Raw genomic sequence first — 14,676 nt, forward strand, 5'->3', positions numbered from 1 at the left:
CCAAGTAACCATTGATACCCGTTCTGAATAGAGTAGTTCCAATCCCAAACTCCATTCAAAAAACCTGGCTTAAGGATATCCTTAACCTTGCAAATCTGTCTCCACGTCCAACTAGAATTCTGAGTAGGCTCGTACATCCACCATTCATGATGCTTTATATAAATGTGATGCACCCATTGAACCCAGAGACTCTCCTTCTTACTATGAATCCACCACGCATATTTGCCTATCAATGCAACATTCCACAGATGGCAATTAATGATACCTAACCCACCCTGTTCCTTAGGTAAACAACAAGTCTCCCAAGCAACAGGAGGAGAATTCTTATACTCAACATGCCCAGCCCAAAGATAGTTCCTGCAGATGCATTCTACCTTGTGGATGACACCCTTTGGTAACAAAAAGATCCTAGCCCAGTAAGCATGCATCTGAGTTAGTACTGCCTTAACCAAGACCAACCTCCCTGCATAGCTAAGATGTTTAGCTCCCCAACCTCTAATCCGTGCTACAATTTTGTCCACTACCTTATTGCAATCAGCAACACTCAGTCTCTTGGAAGAAATTGGGACACCCAAATATCTAAAAGGGAACTGCCCCATCTTCAAACCTGCAAGCCTGACTAATTGAGTAGCTAGATTGTCATCAACACCATTAAAATACATGTCTGACTTGGCCTTATTCATACATAGGCCAGATGCTTCAGAGAATGTCAGAAAAGCTCTCAAAATGATAGTAATGGAAGTTGTATCAGCTCTGCAGAACAACAAAAGATCATCTGCGAAGGCAAGATGACTTAGCTTCAGTCCCCTACATAAGGAATGATATCTGAAATCAGGTTTCTCAGTAACAACCCTGAGTATCCTAGAGAAATACTCTAAACACAGCGTGAAAAGCAAAGGAGATATGGGATCCCCTTGCCTCAAACTCCGCTGTCCCTTAAAATACCCAAAGTGTGACCCATTCAAAGAAATGGTGAAGGATGTTGTGGTAACACACACCATAATCCACTGGATCATCTGATCAGGGAACTCAAGAGCAATCAGCATATCCTTAATAAAGGCCCATATAATGGAATCATAAGCCTTTTTGAGATCAATTTTAAGCATGGCTCTAGGTGTGCAAGATTTCCTCCCATAAAGCCTTACCAAATCCTGACAGATAAGAATATTATCAACAATCTCTCTATCTTTAATAAAGGCACTCTGATTCATACTAACAATGTCCATCAACACTCCAGACAACCTTTTACAAATGAGTTTTGAGATGCATTTGTAAATGACGTTGTAACAAGTAATAGGTCGAAATTCATGGACTGAATTGGGGCAATCCACCTTTGGAATAAGTGTAAGCACAGTAGCATTCACTTACTGTAACAGTCTGCCAGTCCTGAAGAATTCTTTAACAGACTTAGTCACATCATCTCCAATGATGTCATACGCATCTCTGAAAAAACCAGCAGAATAGCCGTCAGGGCCAGGAGCCTTCTCCACAGGAATAGAGAAGAGTGCTGCCCTAATGTCATCATCAGTTACCTGCTGAACCATCCCTCTAGCATGCTCAGCAGTCACTACACTGCCCTGTTTAACAACAGCAGGACACACTGAGACAACCTCAGTAGAGCTACCTAACAACTCCTGATAGTACTCAACAAAGGCATGCTCAATGGTAGCAACCTCAGTACACATCACTCCATGCATATCTTTAATCTTTAGAACTTTATTCTGGGCACGTCTTGCTTTAATGGTACTATGAAAGTACCTGGTGTTGTCATCAGCTAGATTAACCCACTGTGCTTTAGATTTTTGTACAAGGAAAAGAATCCTGGCATCATCAAGCTCTTTGTAGGAATCAGCTGCAAATCTCTCCTCAGCTTGAAGCTGCACATTCCTAGGATCATTGTGCAACTGTTTCTGGATGCTTTCCAACAACAATTTAGCAACCATGGCAGAATTATCAATATCCCCATATCTCCCATTATTCAGCTTCTTCAAGGGGTGCTTCAGATACTTGAGCTTTTTGACCAGCTGAAACATATAACAGCCATAAACAGGTTGTTTCCAAATCTCCATGACAATGTTCTTAAACTCAGCATGTTTCCTCCACATATTAAAATATTTAAAAGGACCCTTTCTTCTCTCAATAACCTCCCCTAGCTCAATCAAGCAAGGACTATGATCATAAAGCCCCCCAGGAAGGAAAGTAACAATACCATTAGGACCATTCAAGATCCACTCATCATTTGCCAGAACCCTATCAATCCTACTATAAACCTTAGCATCACCCTCCTGTGTATTGTTCCAGGTGAAGTAGGCACCTTTAGAGACCAGGTCATATAAGCCACACACATCCACACAGTTCTGAAACCCTTTAACCTCAGCATCAGTCACCTGAGACCCAATCCTTTCATCCACATACATAACATTGTTAAAATCCCCCATTACAAGCCAAGGTCCATGGACATTAGCTTTCATAGCAATTAAAGAGTCTCAAAGAGCAACTCTATCAGAATCAGCATTACACCCATACACCAAAGAGCAAGTCCATCCAAACCCATTCACCAAATTAGTAACCTGAGCATGAATGACCTGCAGATCCTTCCTAATACAAGTAACCATAACCTGTGAGGAATCCTACATCAACCAAATTCTACCACTATCTTTTACCTCACTATTATCAATAATATGCCAGGGACTGCTAAACCCAGCTTGAATTCTATCTTTATTCTTTATTTTGACCCTGGTTTTAACCAAACCAAACAGGCTTAATTTATTAATATGCAAGAATCTCCTAATATCACCTTGCTTATTCCACTTATTAAGGCCTCTAACATTCCAAAATCCTATATTAACCATTTCGAATGATTGTTGATCTCCCCTTCCCCATACTATTTAACAAACTTTGCCTCAAGGACTGCTGAATAACTTCAAGTACAGTAGGGCCTCCCTGACTGCTTCCCCTCCCTAATCTAGACATGCGATGAACCAGACTAGCTGGTGAAGCCATCTCCTTGCCTCTGAAAGAGATGGGGGTAACCATCACAGGGGGGTTACACTTTGGCAGAACCACTGCTTCCTGCACAGGCTCCACACATTGCACAGGAGCAACCTGCACAGGGACAACAACTGGCTTCACAGGTACCTGAGCTTTAGGCCTCCAAACTTTCTGAGCAGGTTTCTTACGAACCTCAGCAGCACGCTTCCTACACATAGCAGCATCATGTCCAATGCCTGAACATTGAGAACAAACCAGGGGTTTTCATTCATAGGAGACCTCCTGCAACTGCACCACATCCTTATCATCAATGAATTCAATCTTATCAGGTAAGAGATGCCCCAATTTCACTTCCACCATGAACCTGGCATACTCCAAATACTCCTTCTTCTCAGTAGCACGATCAGGTCTAATAGGTGTACCTATCATGCTAACTATCTTAGGTAAAGCTTTTCCCCAAAATTTAAGGTCCAAATTATACAATCGCACCCAAATTCGCACCAAATCAGGTTTATCCTTCACACATTTCACATCAGGTTGCCAATCTCTAATAATAAACGGTTTATTATCAAACAATAACTGTTCAGACTGAAGCACAGAATCCTTATCCTCTTGTTTACTAAATCGAACAATGCAAACACCATTAGCTTGAAATGCAACTTTATCAATTGATAAATCCTTCCAAATTCTTCGAACATAGCCATCCATAACATGATTAAGAGGATTAGTTCCCAAAACAAAGCAGAATACAGACGAAGACCAGAACTCAAGCTCACCTTGGACGTCCCCTGTTTCAATTTTGACGCGAGGTTGTTCCAATGGCGTTCCTGTTTTCGCGCCAACTGTCTTCCACTCCGTTTCAGTCGTAACAATAATTTCCGGTACTGCACTCACTTCCTTGCTCAAATTAAATGATCGTAACTCCGCTGTCTTAGAACTCTCGGCTGCTGTAACTTCAGCAGCAATCTCTCTTAATTCTGTAATATGTATCGTATTACTACTATTTTTGTGTTTATTATTTGATGAACTAGTATCTTTGTGTTTTGTGGAGTATTATTATTATTTACAGTCCTTCGATTTCTCGCCATTGCTGAAAAAATTGAAGAATTGTAAGCTTTCTCTCAACTTCAAACTTCACAAGAAAAGGTTAAGTTAACGGAAGAATTTTTTTCGGACGGAAAGCGTTACTCGGGTCCTTATAGCTCTGCCTTGGTATTTGAGGTCCTTATAGCTATCATTCTCCCTATTTTAGGTCCCAATTGTGTACTTATCTCCAGATCTGTCTATAGTAGATTTCTAGTCTCGTTATGGCTCATTGCTTTCATTTGAATGCTACTTTGGTATGTAATATTGTCGGCATCCATTTGAATGTTACTTTGGTATGTAATACAGTCGGCAGATTTATCTGATTTTTAATCTGGTGTTAATATCATAAAGTGATAATGTTGTAGAACTGCTCCACATCTCTGTTTTATTAGCATTCTAGTCATTAAATTGTTTGTTATTTTAATCCCCAAGTCCTGAAATCATTCGATGTTAAGACGAGTCTCTGGTTGGTAGGAGGCGGACAGTTTATGGTATCTTTGGACGGTGTATTACTTTTTTGTCTTTTTCTACCATGGTCGCTGTCTTACAGAGGTGGTTTGTTTGGGTTGGTAACTGAGGTGGTTGGGTTGGTTGTAGTAGTTTCCGTCTCGTGTTGAGTTTGTTTTTCATATAATCTGCTCCTTTGTTCCTCTGATTTCTCTAATGTCCGTATGTTAGTCTGGTTTCCTTACTGATCATTCCCAAAAATGAGACTTTCCATATTACCTCTCTTCCATCTATAAAATATAATTAAAATACTACCGTAAAATGACTAATAAACGTCACGTAGACAAAGCCACGTAGGATCCAAAAATGCAACGTAAATGTGAGCATCAAAACTCATTGCCACGTAATTGTCTTAATTTATAGATTTAATTCATTTTTCAATAAATTAATTTAATTTATGTAACTCTTACAAATTTACATCAAAATTTCATAGTTTATAATCAATATTGACATTTTAATTGAACTTTTGTGATAAAAACATGTTAATAAATGTCATAATTTATAATTAAAATCTATAAAATATAATTAAAAGGCTACCCTAAAATGACTAATAAACGCCACGTAGACAAAGCCACGTAGGATCCAAAAATGCCACGTAAATGCCACGTAAATATGAGCATCAAAACTCATTGCCACGTAATTGTCTTATTTTATAGATTTAATTCATTTTTCAATAAATTAATTTAATATATGTAACTCTTACAAATTTACATCAAAATTTCATAATTTATAATCAATATTGACATTTTAGTTGAACTTTTATGATAAAAACATGTTAATAAATGTCATAATTTATAATGAAAATTGACATTTTAATTGAAATTTTGGTAATAAAACATGTTAATAAATTAAAACTTTTCATATTACTTAATATGCACCCACCATTTTTATTTACACTTTTTCCTATTTAATTCATTTTTTTAATTAAACATTATAATAAATTGATTAAAACTCTTCATAATATTTAACACCTACCAAATTAATTAAAATTTCTTCCTATCTAATTAATTTTTGTAATATAATATGTTAATAAATTGATTAGATTTCTTTATACTACTTAATACCCATATTTTCATTAACATTTTCCTTATTTAATTCACATCTTAAGTTGCTCAATAATCAATTATCTAATTTAATAATACCACAAAATAAATTAAAAATAAAATTAAAATATGGGAGTCTATGGTTGTGTGATGGCTATAAAATCTATAATACCTATGACAGTTTCTATTCCCAATATTTATTTAAAATCTATTGCTCATTTGCCCATGAGCTTCTAAGTTGTGGATTATATTTTATGGTTTATTTTATTTATTTGATTATAGAGAGTATATTGACTATTATTATTGAGTATTGTTGTTGTTACGCCCAATAAAGTATATTTTAATTTGTTATGTTATTGGTTTTATAAATCCTTTGATTTATATTTAAATTTATGTTTTCCATTTGGTTTAATTTCAATGATTTACATATGACATTATTTTGCTTGTGAAGTTTTTACCATCTTGATGTTTTACCTTTTGGTCAATATATTTTTTATATGAATTTTAAAGCATCGTGAAATATATGTGAATACAGATAAGACAAAGCATCACGTGGGTAATTTGAAGAGGGAAGAAATACAAAAGGCACGAAATTGAGGTAAAATCTATCTATACAATATTATTAAAAAGCTACTCAAAACATTTAATTTTAATTCACATGGCATTTTTATAGAGGTTAACTAATTCATCTATATTAATTACTTAATTATTTATTTTTATACAATATTATAAAAAGGCAAAACTATGTATTAAAAAGTTAATTATCTCTAAAATTGTCAAATGCTTATAAGTACCAAAAAAAAAATAGTAGTTGCAATCACTAAAAACACAAAAACTAATATAAACTCTTTATTTTCCTCTCATAAATTTGGTTATTAATCTACCTATATATTTAACTTTAATTCCATAAGATAATTGAAAAGCAAGCGATACTATCTGTCATTATTATTCTACATGTCATATTTTAATTTCGAAAGATAATTTCTAAACCATTCTCATGCAAAGTAGATTGTGTAAAATAATAATAATAATAATAATAATAATAATAATAATAATAATAATAATAATAATAATAATAATAATAATAATAATAATAATAATAATAATAATAATAATAATAATAATAATAATAATAATAATAATAATAAAGCAAAATTTTCACATTCCGTTTCTCCTTACACCATATTTATGTATATATTGGACTTCATAATACTGAGAAAAATATATAACTCTATAATCTAAATAAAAAATCTATAATCTATAAATCTAACTAAAAGGCAAGCCAAACTATCTACCATAATCTATATGTCATATTTAATTACATATGATAATATCTTAAACCACTCTTGTATACAAGATTTTGTTAAAAAAAAAAAAAAAAAAAAAAAAAAAAAAAAAAAAAAAAACTATACAATATTATTAAAAGGGTAACTAAAATGACACCTATAAAACCAAAGTGGCTTGGGTGTAGTGGAGTTTGGGAGTGCCTCAAAGCGTTGCAATGGCAACGAATTGAGAGGTCCCAGGTTCGACTTCCTACACGGGAGTGCTGCGGTTACCTGTCATCCTAAAGGATGTCTTACATGGCACACGTGGTTTGCAGGGTATTGCATGTGCCCGGGGGGATTCAACCCCTCGTCACCAAAAAAAAAATGACACCTATAAATATGGCATGGCAAATTTTAATATGACATGGCTAATTTTAATGTGACATGGATTATAAATTTATAATTACATGACATTAATTTAATTCACTCATTAATAAGTAAATATAATTAAATGAAAATGTAGGATTGAAGGGTTCACATCCACATGAAATTTTTAAAATTCAAGAATTTATTAACTTTTACTTATTGTTTGAATATTGACAGCATAACATGGAATTATAATTAAATCTATAAGTAATAATAATAAATCTATGCAATATATATAAAAGGCTAGATAATACCATTAAAATTTATTTCATAGGATATTTTCCGAATCCAATAATTTTTATTGATTATTTAATTATTGACAACATAACATGAAACATATACAATAATATAAAAAAGCCAAAATTACTCACATTTTAAGTGATAAGCTAAGTGGCATAACCATGTGATTTCAAAGAAGTCATATTGCAAGTCTTATCATATTTTTTTTTTAAATGATTCCCCTAATATTTATTCGTACAATTATAATCTTATAAATATCATATTTGTTTTAAATAATTCCTCTAATATTTATTCCTACAATTATAATCTTATAATAAAGGTAATAAACTTTTTATCTCCCTCTACATGAATACCTAATTCAATTCACCATTAACTTTTAACTACACTTTTTATCTTCTTTCTCCATAACTCATTCCTCAAGTTCCTTTATAATGATTCATATTTTTAGTTTACCTTGAAAACTTTCATGAAATTATGGCTTTTTAATTCCTACTTTTTTTTATCTCTAAATGATAATATTCATTCCATAAGCATAACAATAGATAGGCATTTTTTTTGTATCATCCTAAATCTAATTTGTTTTTCTCATGTTCTCCTTTAATTTCCATTATATTCATTTACTCTCATTTGATAATGTTTTATTATATTTCTTGGGCATTTGATTTTGGCATAATACTGATTTGTATGTACAATTGATAAATTTCAAAAGGAAGACACATTTGGATATCAATAATACATAAAAAATGACAACTTACAAGTATGTGAATTTTTATGAGTTGGCATGTTTCTCAATTTTTTCCTAGAATTTTTTTGGGAGATTTTCTATTTTAACCAATACATGACAATAATTTTGGACCATTATGGTTCTGGATATCGAAAAGACAACGACTATGGAAATAATTTGGTTATTTATTAAATTCGTATCATGTATCATTTTACGCTCAATTGATTGGTATGTTACCACAGTAATTTAGTTGGCTTATGTATCATTGTATTGGTGATATTCAGCCTTCTCTCTAGAACTAATCCTCCCTCTTCTCTCTAGAAAAAAAGAAAAAAAACCCTAAATCCCCAAATTGATCCGCCGCCTCTCCTTGCCATTCACCTCCCCCTTCTCCCCCTACCCATCGTCGGAGATGAGGTCATTCCTTGACCCATCTCCAGTGATTGTACACACCTCCTTAGTGGCGGACCCCTTTTGGCCTGACTCCTATCAATTCTAGTTCGGATTGCTTTTTTCATCCCGTCTGTCCGGTGGGCTAGGATGGCGGTTTCACGTGGTTGTTCTGAGGTCGTCCCGTTCCGGGTTCCCCTGTCCTGTCATCGAAAGCGTCGCATGCGGTCCAGGGGTGTTTCCCCTTTCCCCCACCCCTTTCCCCACCCCTGGTATGTTCTGGTGTTTTTTATGTTGGTTGTTGTTGTGTCTGGTTGATGAGCATAGCTCATTTTGGTGGCTTTTTTCTGTTAATGGTGGTGATTTAGGGATGATATGGTGTTTCCCATCCCCTTCGCCCCCTCCCCCACCAGATCGGTCCTTTTTTTCCCGGTTGTGTCTTTGTCGCTGTGTTGCGGTTATGGTGGTTGTGTTGCATGTCTGCCGATGGTCCTGTGGGGGTTAGCTTGGAATTTGGAGTCTCAGTGGTCTGGTGTTTGGTTGGGTGTTGCATGTCTGCCGTGTATTTCGGGGATGGTTTGTCGGTGATGGGGCATATTCTGCGCCCGCTGACCGAGTCAACATATTGAGCAAGGTCAAAGATATCCAAAGCAAGTCAACACCTTGGACAGTCTAGCCGACGCAGCCTGTCGGCCTGTCCCTTGGGTCTCGGCCATGCAACTAGCCAGCCGGGACACACATCCGCGTACTCACATCCAAGACCCCTCGGCATGGAGTCAACAGGGCCCGCCGGCCTACCATGGGTCCCTCGGCCGAGGGTAGAACAGTCTTTCCACCTGCTCTGCCACTTGGCCACTACGTGACAAAAGGTGAAAGACTATAAATACTCCTCAACCCTCATTGAGGAAAGGATCCGCAAATAATCGAATAAACCTACTAATCTGGTATAAACTCCCTTATCTCTCTACAATATACTTTGTGCCAAGTAACAAACAACTTAATCCCTTTAAGTTTACTGACTTGAGCGTCGGAGTGAGTTCGCTCGGTACCAAGCCGAGCCCTCAGTTTGTTCATCGTTTCAGAAGAGGCCGAAAGGAAGAGTCAAGCAAAGTCATCATTCTACAAGCTTACGTGGTAACAAATCTGCTCTGGAACTACACCCGGAACAGTCGGGTCTGACAGTGTCTTGATTGGAGTGGGGTTTTGTTTGCTGGGGTACTCTCTTTCTGTTTTAAGGTGTGTTGGGTAGGGTGGTGTTGGGTTTTCGGCAGTGGTGTTGGTTGGGGTCGGAGGTGGTGGTCTTCTCGTCTTTTGAATGGTGTTTCTCTTTAAATTCCTGCCTTGTTTTTATCTCATAATAATCTCCTCTTATAGGAGTCTTAGTTGTCTCGTTAGTGGTAAGCCAAGTCTCTTGAACGGTGTTGGTGTTGAGGTGCTTGTGTCTCCGGGGGTTTGTGTTACACATTGCATGTTGGATTTCTCGGTCCGTTTGTCCTATAACCAATGGGTGCGGTCTCTAAGGTGTAGGAGATTTATCTCCGCCGAGGTCAGAATTCGTCTTGCCTTTCACCCTTTCTTTCTACGTTCTTTTTGCAAGAGCGTAAGTACACCTTGCTATTGTCACTCCGGCGTTTGTATGTATCGACGGTTTCTGGAGGTCTTCCGCGTTAATGGAGATGATATCAACGCTCGTCACCAAGCTGCTGTCTCATGCCTTTCTACCGTCGCTAATCTTGGTTATCTTAATGTAGTAGCTTTCCTTTTATATAATAGTTATGTAATCTCGATGTATGGCTTTGTACTGCTAGATCTAGATGTCAAGGGTCTGGTGCTACCTAGTCGAGTAGCTTACTTTGTATTGGTTACAATAATGTAAGTTATTCACCTTCTGTCAAAAAAAAAAGAAAAAAAAATGTATCATTGTATTCCTACTTTCATTAGTGCGTGTTTATTTAGATCTTACTAGACGAACCTATTAGCATGAATACAACACCAAATATCATCATTTGGTACACACTAAGTCAGTAGCATGAATTTATGTAAAATGATGTACAATAGATTAAGAAAAATGTCTTAATGAAAACATAACTTTAAATGACACTCGTGATTTTTCACGGGCCACAAAACTAGTTGTCCTTTAATTTGGTTATTCAAATTTTCCATATTAATATAGCATAGTCTATATTTGTATGTATAATTATGGATAATTTGGTATCTAAAAGTAAAAAAGAGATCAAAAGGTTGCCATGTAAAAACATCCAAAGTATTTGATTTATTGAGTTATGTCGTATTTCAATTACAGCAATACAAATTTGCTAATACTTGTACCAAATTTTCTTTATAAAGAATTTCAAAACAAATAATTAATTCCTCCCGAAACAAGTAAAAAAGAACTAGAACTATATTTAAAAATTAAATAACTTAAAGTTGAGGTATAAACAGTGTGGAAGTGAGAGCTTATGATCTTAGCTTTCCAACGGTAGGTCGCATGCCTTATTTGACCAAGAAACGAGAGAGTTATGGCTCTCGCAAGTTGTTGCCACAGGAAAAACCGCAGTCTGTCAAAATAACGACAATCTGCCATGGCAGACTGCCAAGACCACGGCAGACTGTCGTTTGTTTGGAAACGAGATTCTTAATTCCGTCATATGTTCCTATTGAAAGCCCATTTTCCTATGCCTTGTTTTTACACTATAAATACATGGTTTGTATTAGGTTTTGGGGATCCCTTTTCACCTCCTTACCTTCAAAAATCTTATGCTTGGTTCTTAATCTTGTAATAATTAGACCTTAATCATTTTCCATTTTCATTGTAATCTTTCCACAAAAATTAGGTTGTAATCAAACTATGGTTGGCTAAGTCTTTCATCTTGGTGTAATTTCTTTCAAAGTCATCAACTTTGGTATTGTAAGACTCTTTACTCTCCTTTAGAGTTATCTAATACTCTTTCCTTGGGTTTAATTCTTATGTTGAGTGAATGAATGTGTGGTTTGATCATCCTTGCATCTTATTTACTTGATTATTGCAAATTCTAGAGAAGTGATTTAATTTATCTAGGATTGTTTGATGCAACCTTGTTGTGTGTTGATTTGATTTAAAGGATTCATATAACAAGTAGGAAAGTTTGTGTGTTTTTCTCATTTGTATGATTTAATCTTGTGAGAATTGATCATAGCTTGAATATCTTGGTAAAGGTTCTTAATGCTCATGCTTAGTTGTCCTTCATGATTTAGTGAATAGTTGGCTAAACTTGAAGAGGATACATGGATGATTTAATTTGTGTATGCTAATATCTTGATATTGTAGTATTGGGTAGATAACCTTAGGAGAGCAAAAGGAGTCAAGCTTTGTCATTTGTTGGTGACTAAGAAGAGATTACACCAAATTCTTTCTCTTTATTACTTTGTGCTCATTAAGTGTTTGTGTTATTGCCTTGTTAGAAAAAAATTGCAACTTACCTTACATTCATGTTACCAATCAACCCAAATCCCCTTTTTGGTCTATGTTCATCTATTGTTTGTCATTGTTAATAACCATTGTGTGGCTATAAACTTGTCATTAGAGTCTTAATTAGTAGTAGAGTCTTGCTTAGTATTCAATAGTTTACAATTCAAGTTTTTAGTTTAAAAGTCATTCTCCTGGGATCGACCCTTACTTGTACTATATTGCTTTATCCATTAGAGTAATCTAGAGTATAGTTTGGCTTATAAATTGTTAATTTGGTAGTTTAATTCTAGTATTTAGCGACCTAGTATTTTACTAATCACCATTCAAACACCAAGTAATGTACTCATCTCTTGTTTTGTGGATGTCAGGATCATAGCCCTCTATACATGGGAAGTTTTCCAAAGATGGGAAAGGAATATGAGCCTTGGAGACTGGATTAAACAATTTAATATTTAGAGAGCGGTTAATCATTGCAACCCAACTATAAGCTGAACCCGAACACCTGGTTTTAAAAGTCTCCAACTCCGGCAGGTTCAACTTGTAACACTTATTATTCTTAAGATTGAAGATCTTGCGAAGACATTTGGGATTTTCTTTATTGTTTTCGGCTAGTAAAAGCCATGGCGTTGGTGTAGCCCTTTAGTCATTCTTTATTGCAGACGCAATGTGATTCCAGGATCGGCATACCACAAAAAAATAAATAAAATCTTCACAAGTTTCCAATTTCATTGCTATGGCCACAAGAAGATCAAGAGGCATCTTAGACCAATCTCTAGCTCTAGCCACCCTCCTTATACTAAAAGAATAAGAGATCTTCAAATTTTTCCGCCTAAATGAATTTGACTATAATTGGGCTTTTATTATTTCATATCTGTAATTGGGCTTCATTATATTATATGTACAACAGGATTATACTGAACTTTTCCGTTTGCACCGATTAATACAAAACATTAATAATAATAAATTTTACAATTAAATTTTAAATTGAGTTGATATCAATACTATATATTAAATCCAGAAACCAAGGGACTTTAATGTAATTAAAGAAAGTTATACAAATTAATTATACTATATAGTTTTAAATCAATAGCACTGTGTGATGGACCCGATTAAGGGATCTAAATGCAAATATTATATAGTTTGGGTTAAAATTAAATTATATAGAAGCTTGGTAATTTTCCTAAACATGGTCAATTTCCTTAAAATAAAATAATTAATTATAGAAGACTAGAATATGATCAATTTCCTTAAGATAAAATAATTAATTAGTATAAACATGCACACTTATGGTATTAATTATTATCATCATAAAATTATATATTAAATTTAAAATCTATGCAATTTTATTAAACTTTATAGTTTATTAGATGTATATAAATGTTAATTATTTAACATACAAAAATATAATATGTAGGTTATAAATAATTCAAGTTAGATTCCATAATATATAATATTGCATAATTCTTTCGATTTGATTTAATGCATATATGTAATATATTTATATAAATATATAATCCTCTTAGGGGGTGTTTGGTTCACCCAATATAGGTATGAGGTATGGGTTTGGAATGAACCAAACCCATACCATGTGTTTGTTTGACGAGAATGAAGGTTTCCTACCCATACCTCAAACCCATGAGGTATGGGTTTCTCATACCCGGGGAGGGGGGTGGGTATGAGATTGATACCCATGGTATCAAACTAGAAATATTAAAAAGTGATAAAAACAATTGTAAAAAAATCTTTTTATATATTTATTTGATTAAATGTTCACAAATTCTTGTTTACATCCGTTATTATTTACAACGAATGTATAAATCCAACCAAACCAACACCTTTTTTCGGGGTGATAGGGTGATACACCCTTCCGTTATAATTTACAATGGTTATAAGCAAGACTAATTATTAAATTTTATCTACATGATTTAATAGTATTAAAAATTATTATTAAAAATATTGTATTTTGAAGATTTTTTAGCTTTGATTGATTTTTTAACCCCATACCCTCAAAATTGAACCAAACACAAGGTATGAGGTATCAAGTTCCAACCCGATACAATCAGGTATGATTCCCGATTCCAAACCCATACCCACGCGTGAACCAAACACCCCCTTAAAATTGCATGCCTAAGTAGTAAAAGTAATTTCGTCAGTAAAGAAAAGAATTGTAGTAACATTGGATATAGTTATATGATAGTAATCACTCATTTGAATAGTAAAAGTAACAATATTATCAACGAGATTAGTGAGAGTGGTAGAAACAACAACGGGAGTAATGAAATAAACCAATATTAATGCGGCAATAGTGAAAGTAACAATAATTACGGCGAGAGTAGTGAAATTATCAATATTAATGCGGCGGTAGTGACAGTAACAATAATTAAGGCGGGAGTAGTGAAAGTAACAATGATTACGGGCAAGTACTGAACTGTTATTACTATTGTTTCATTAATAAGAGTAAAATATTGATAGCGGGAATAGTGAATTTGTCTTAAAATTTATTTCATCGTAATTTTAGGATATGTTATAAAAAATATATTAATGATAAATTTA

Source organism: Silene latifolia, chromosome 11, assembly GCF_048544455.1.
Source record: "Silene latifolia isolate original U9 population chromosome 11, ASM4854445v1, whole genome shotgun sequence".
Lineage (NCBI taxonomy): Eukaryota > Viridiplantae > Streptophyta > Magnoliopsida > Caryophyllales > Caryophyllaceae > Silene > Silene latifolia.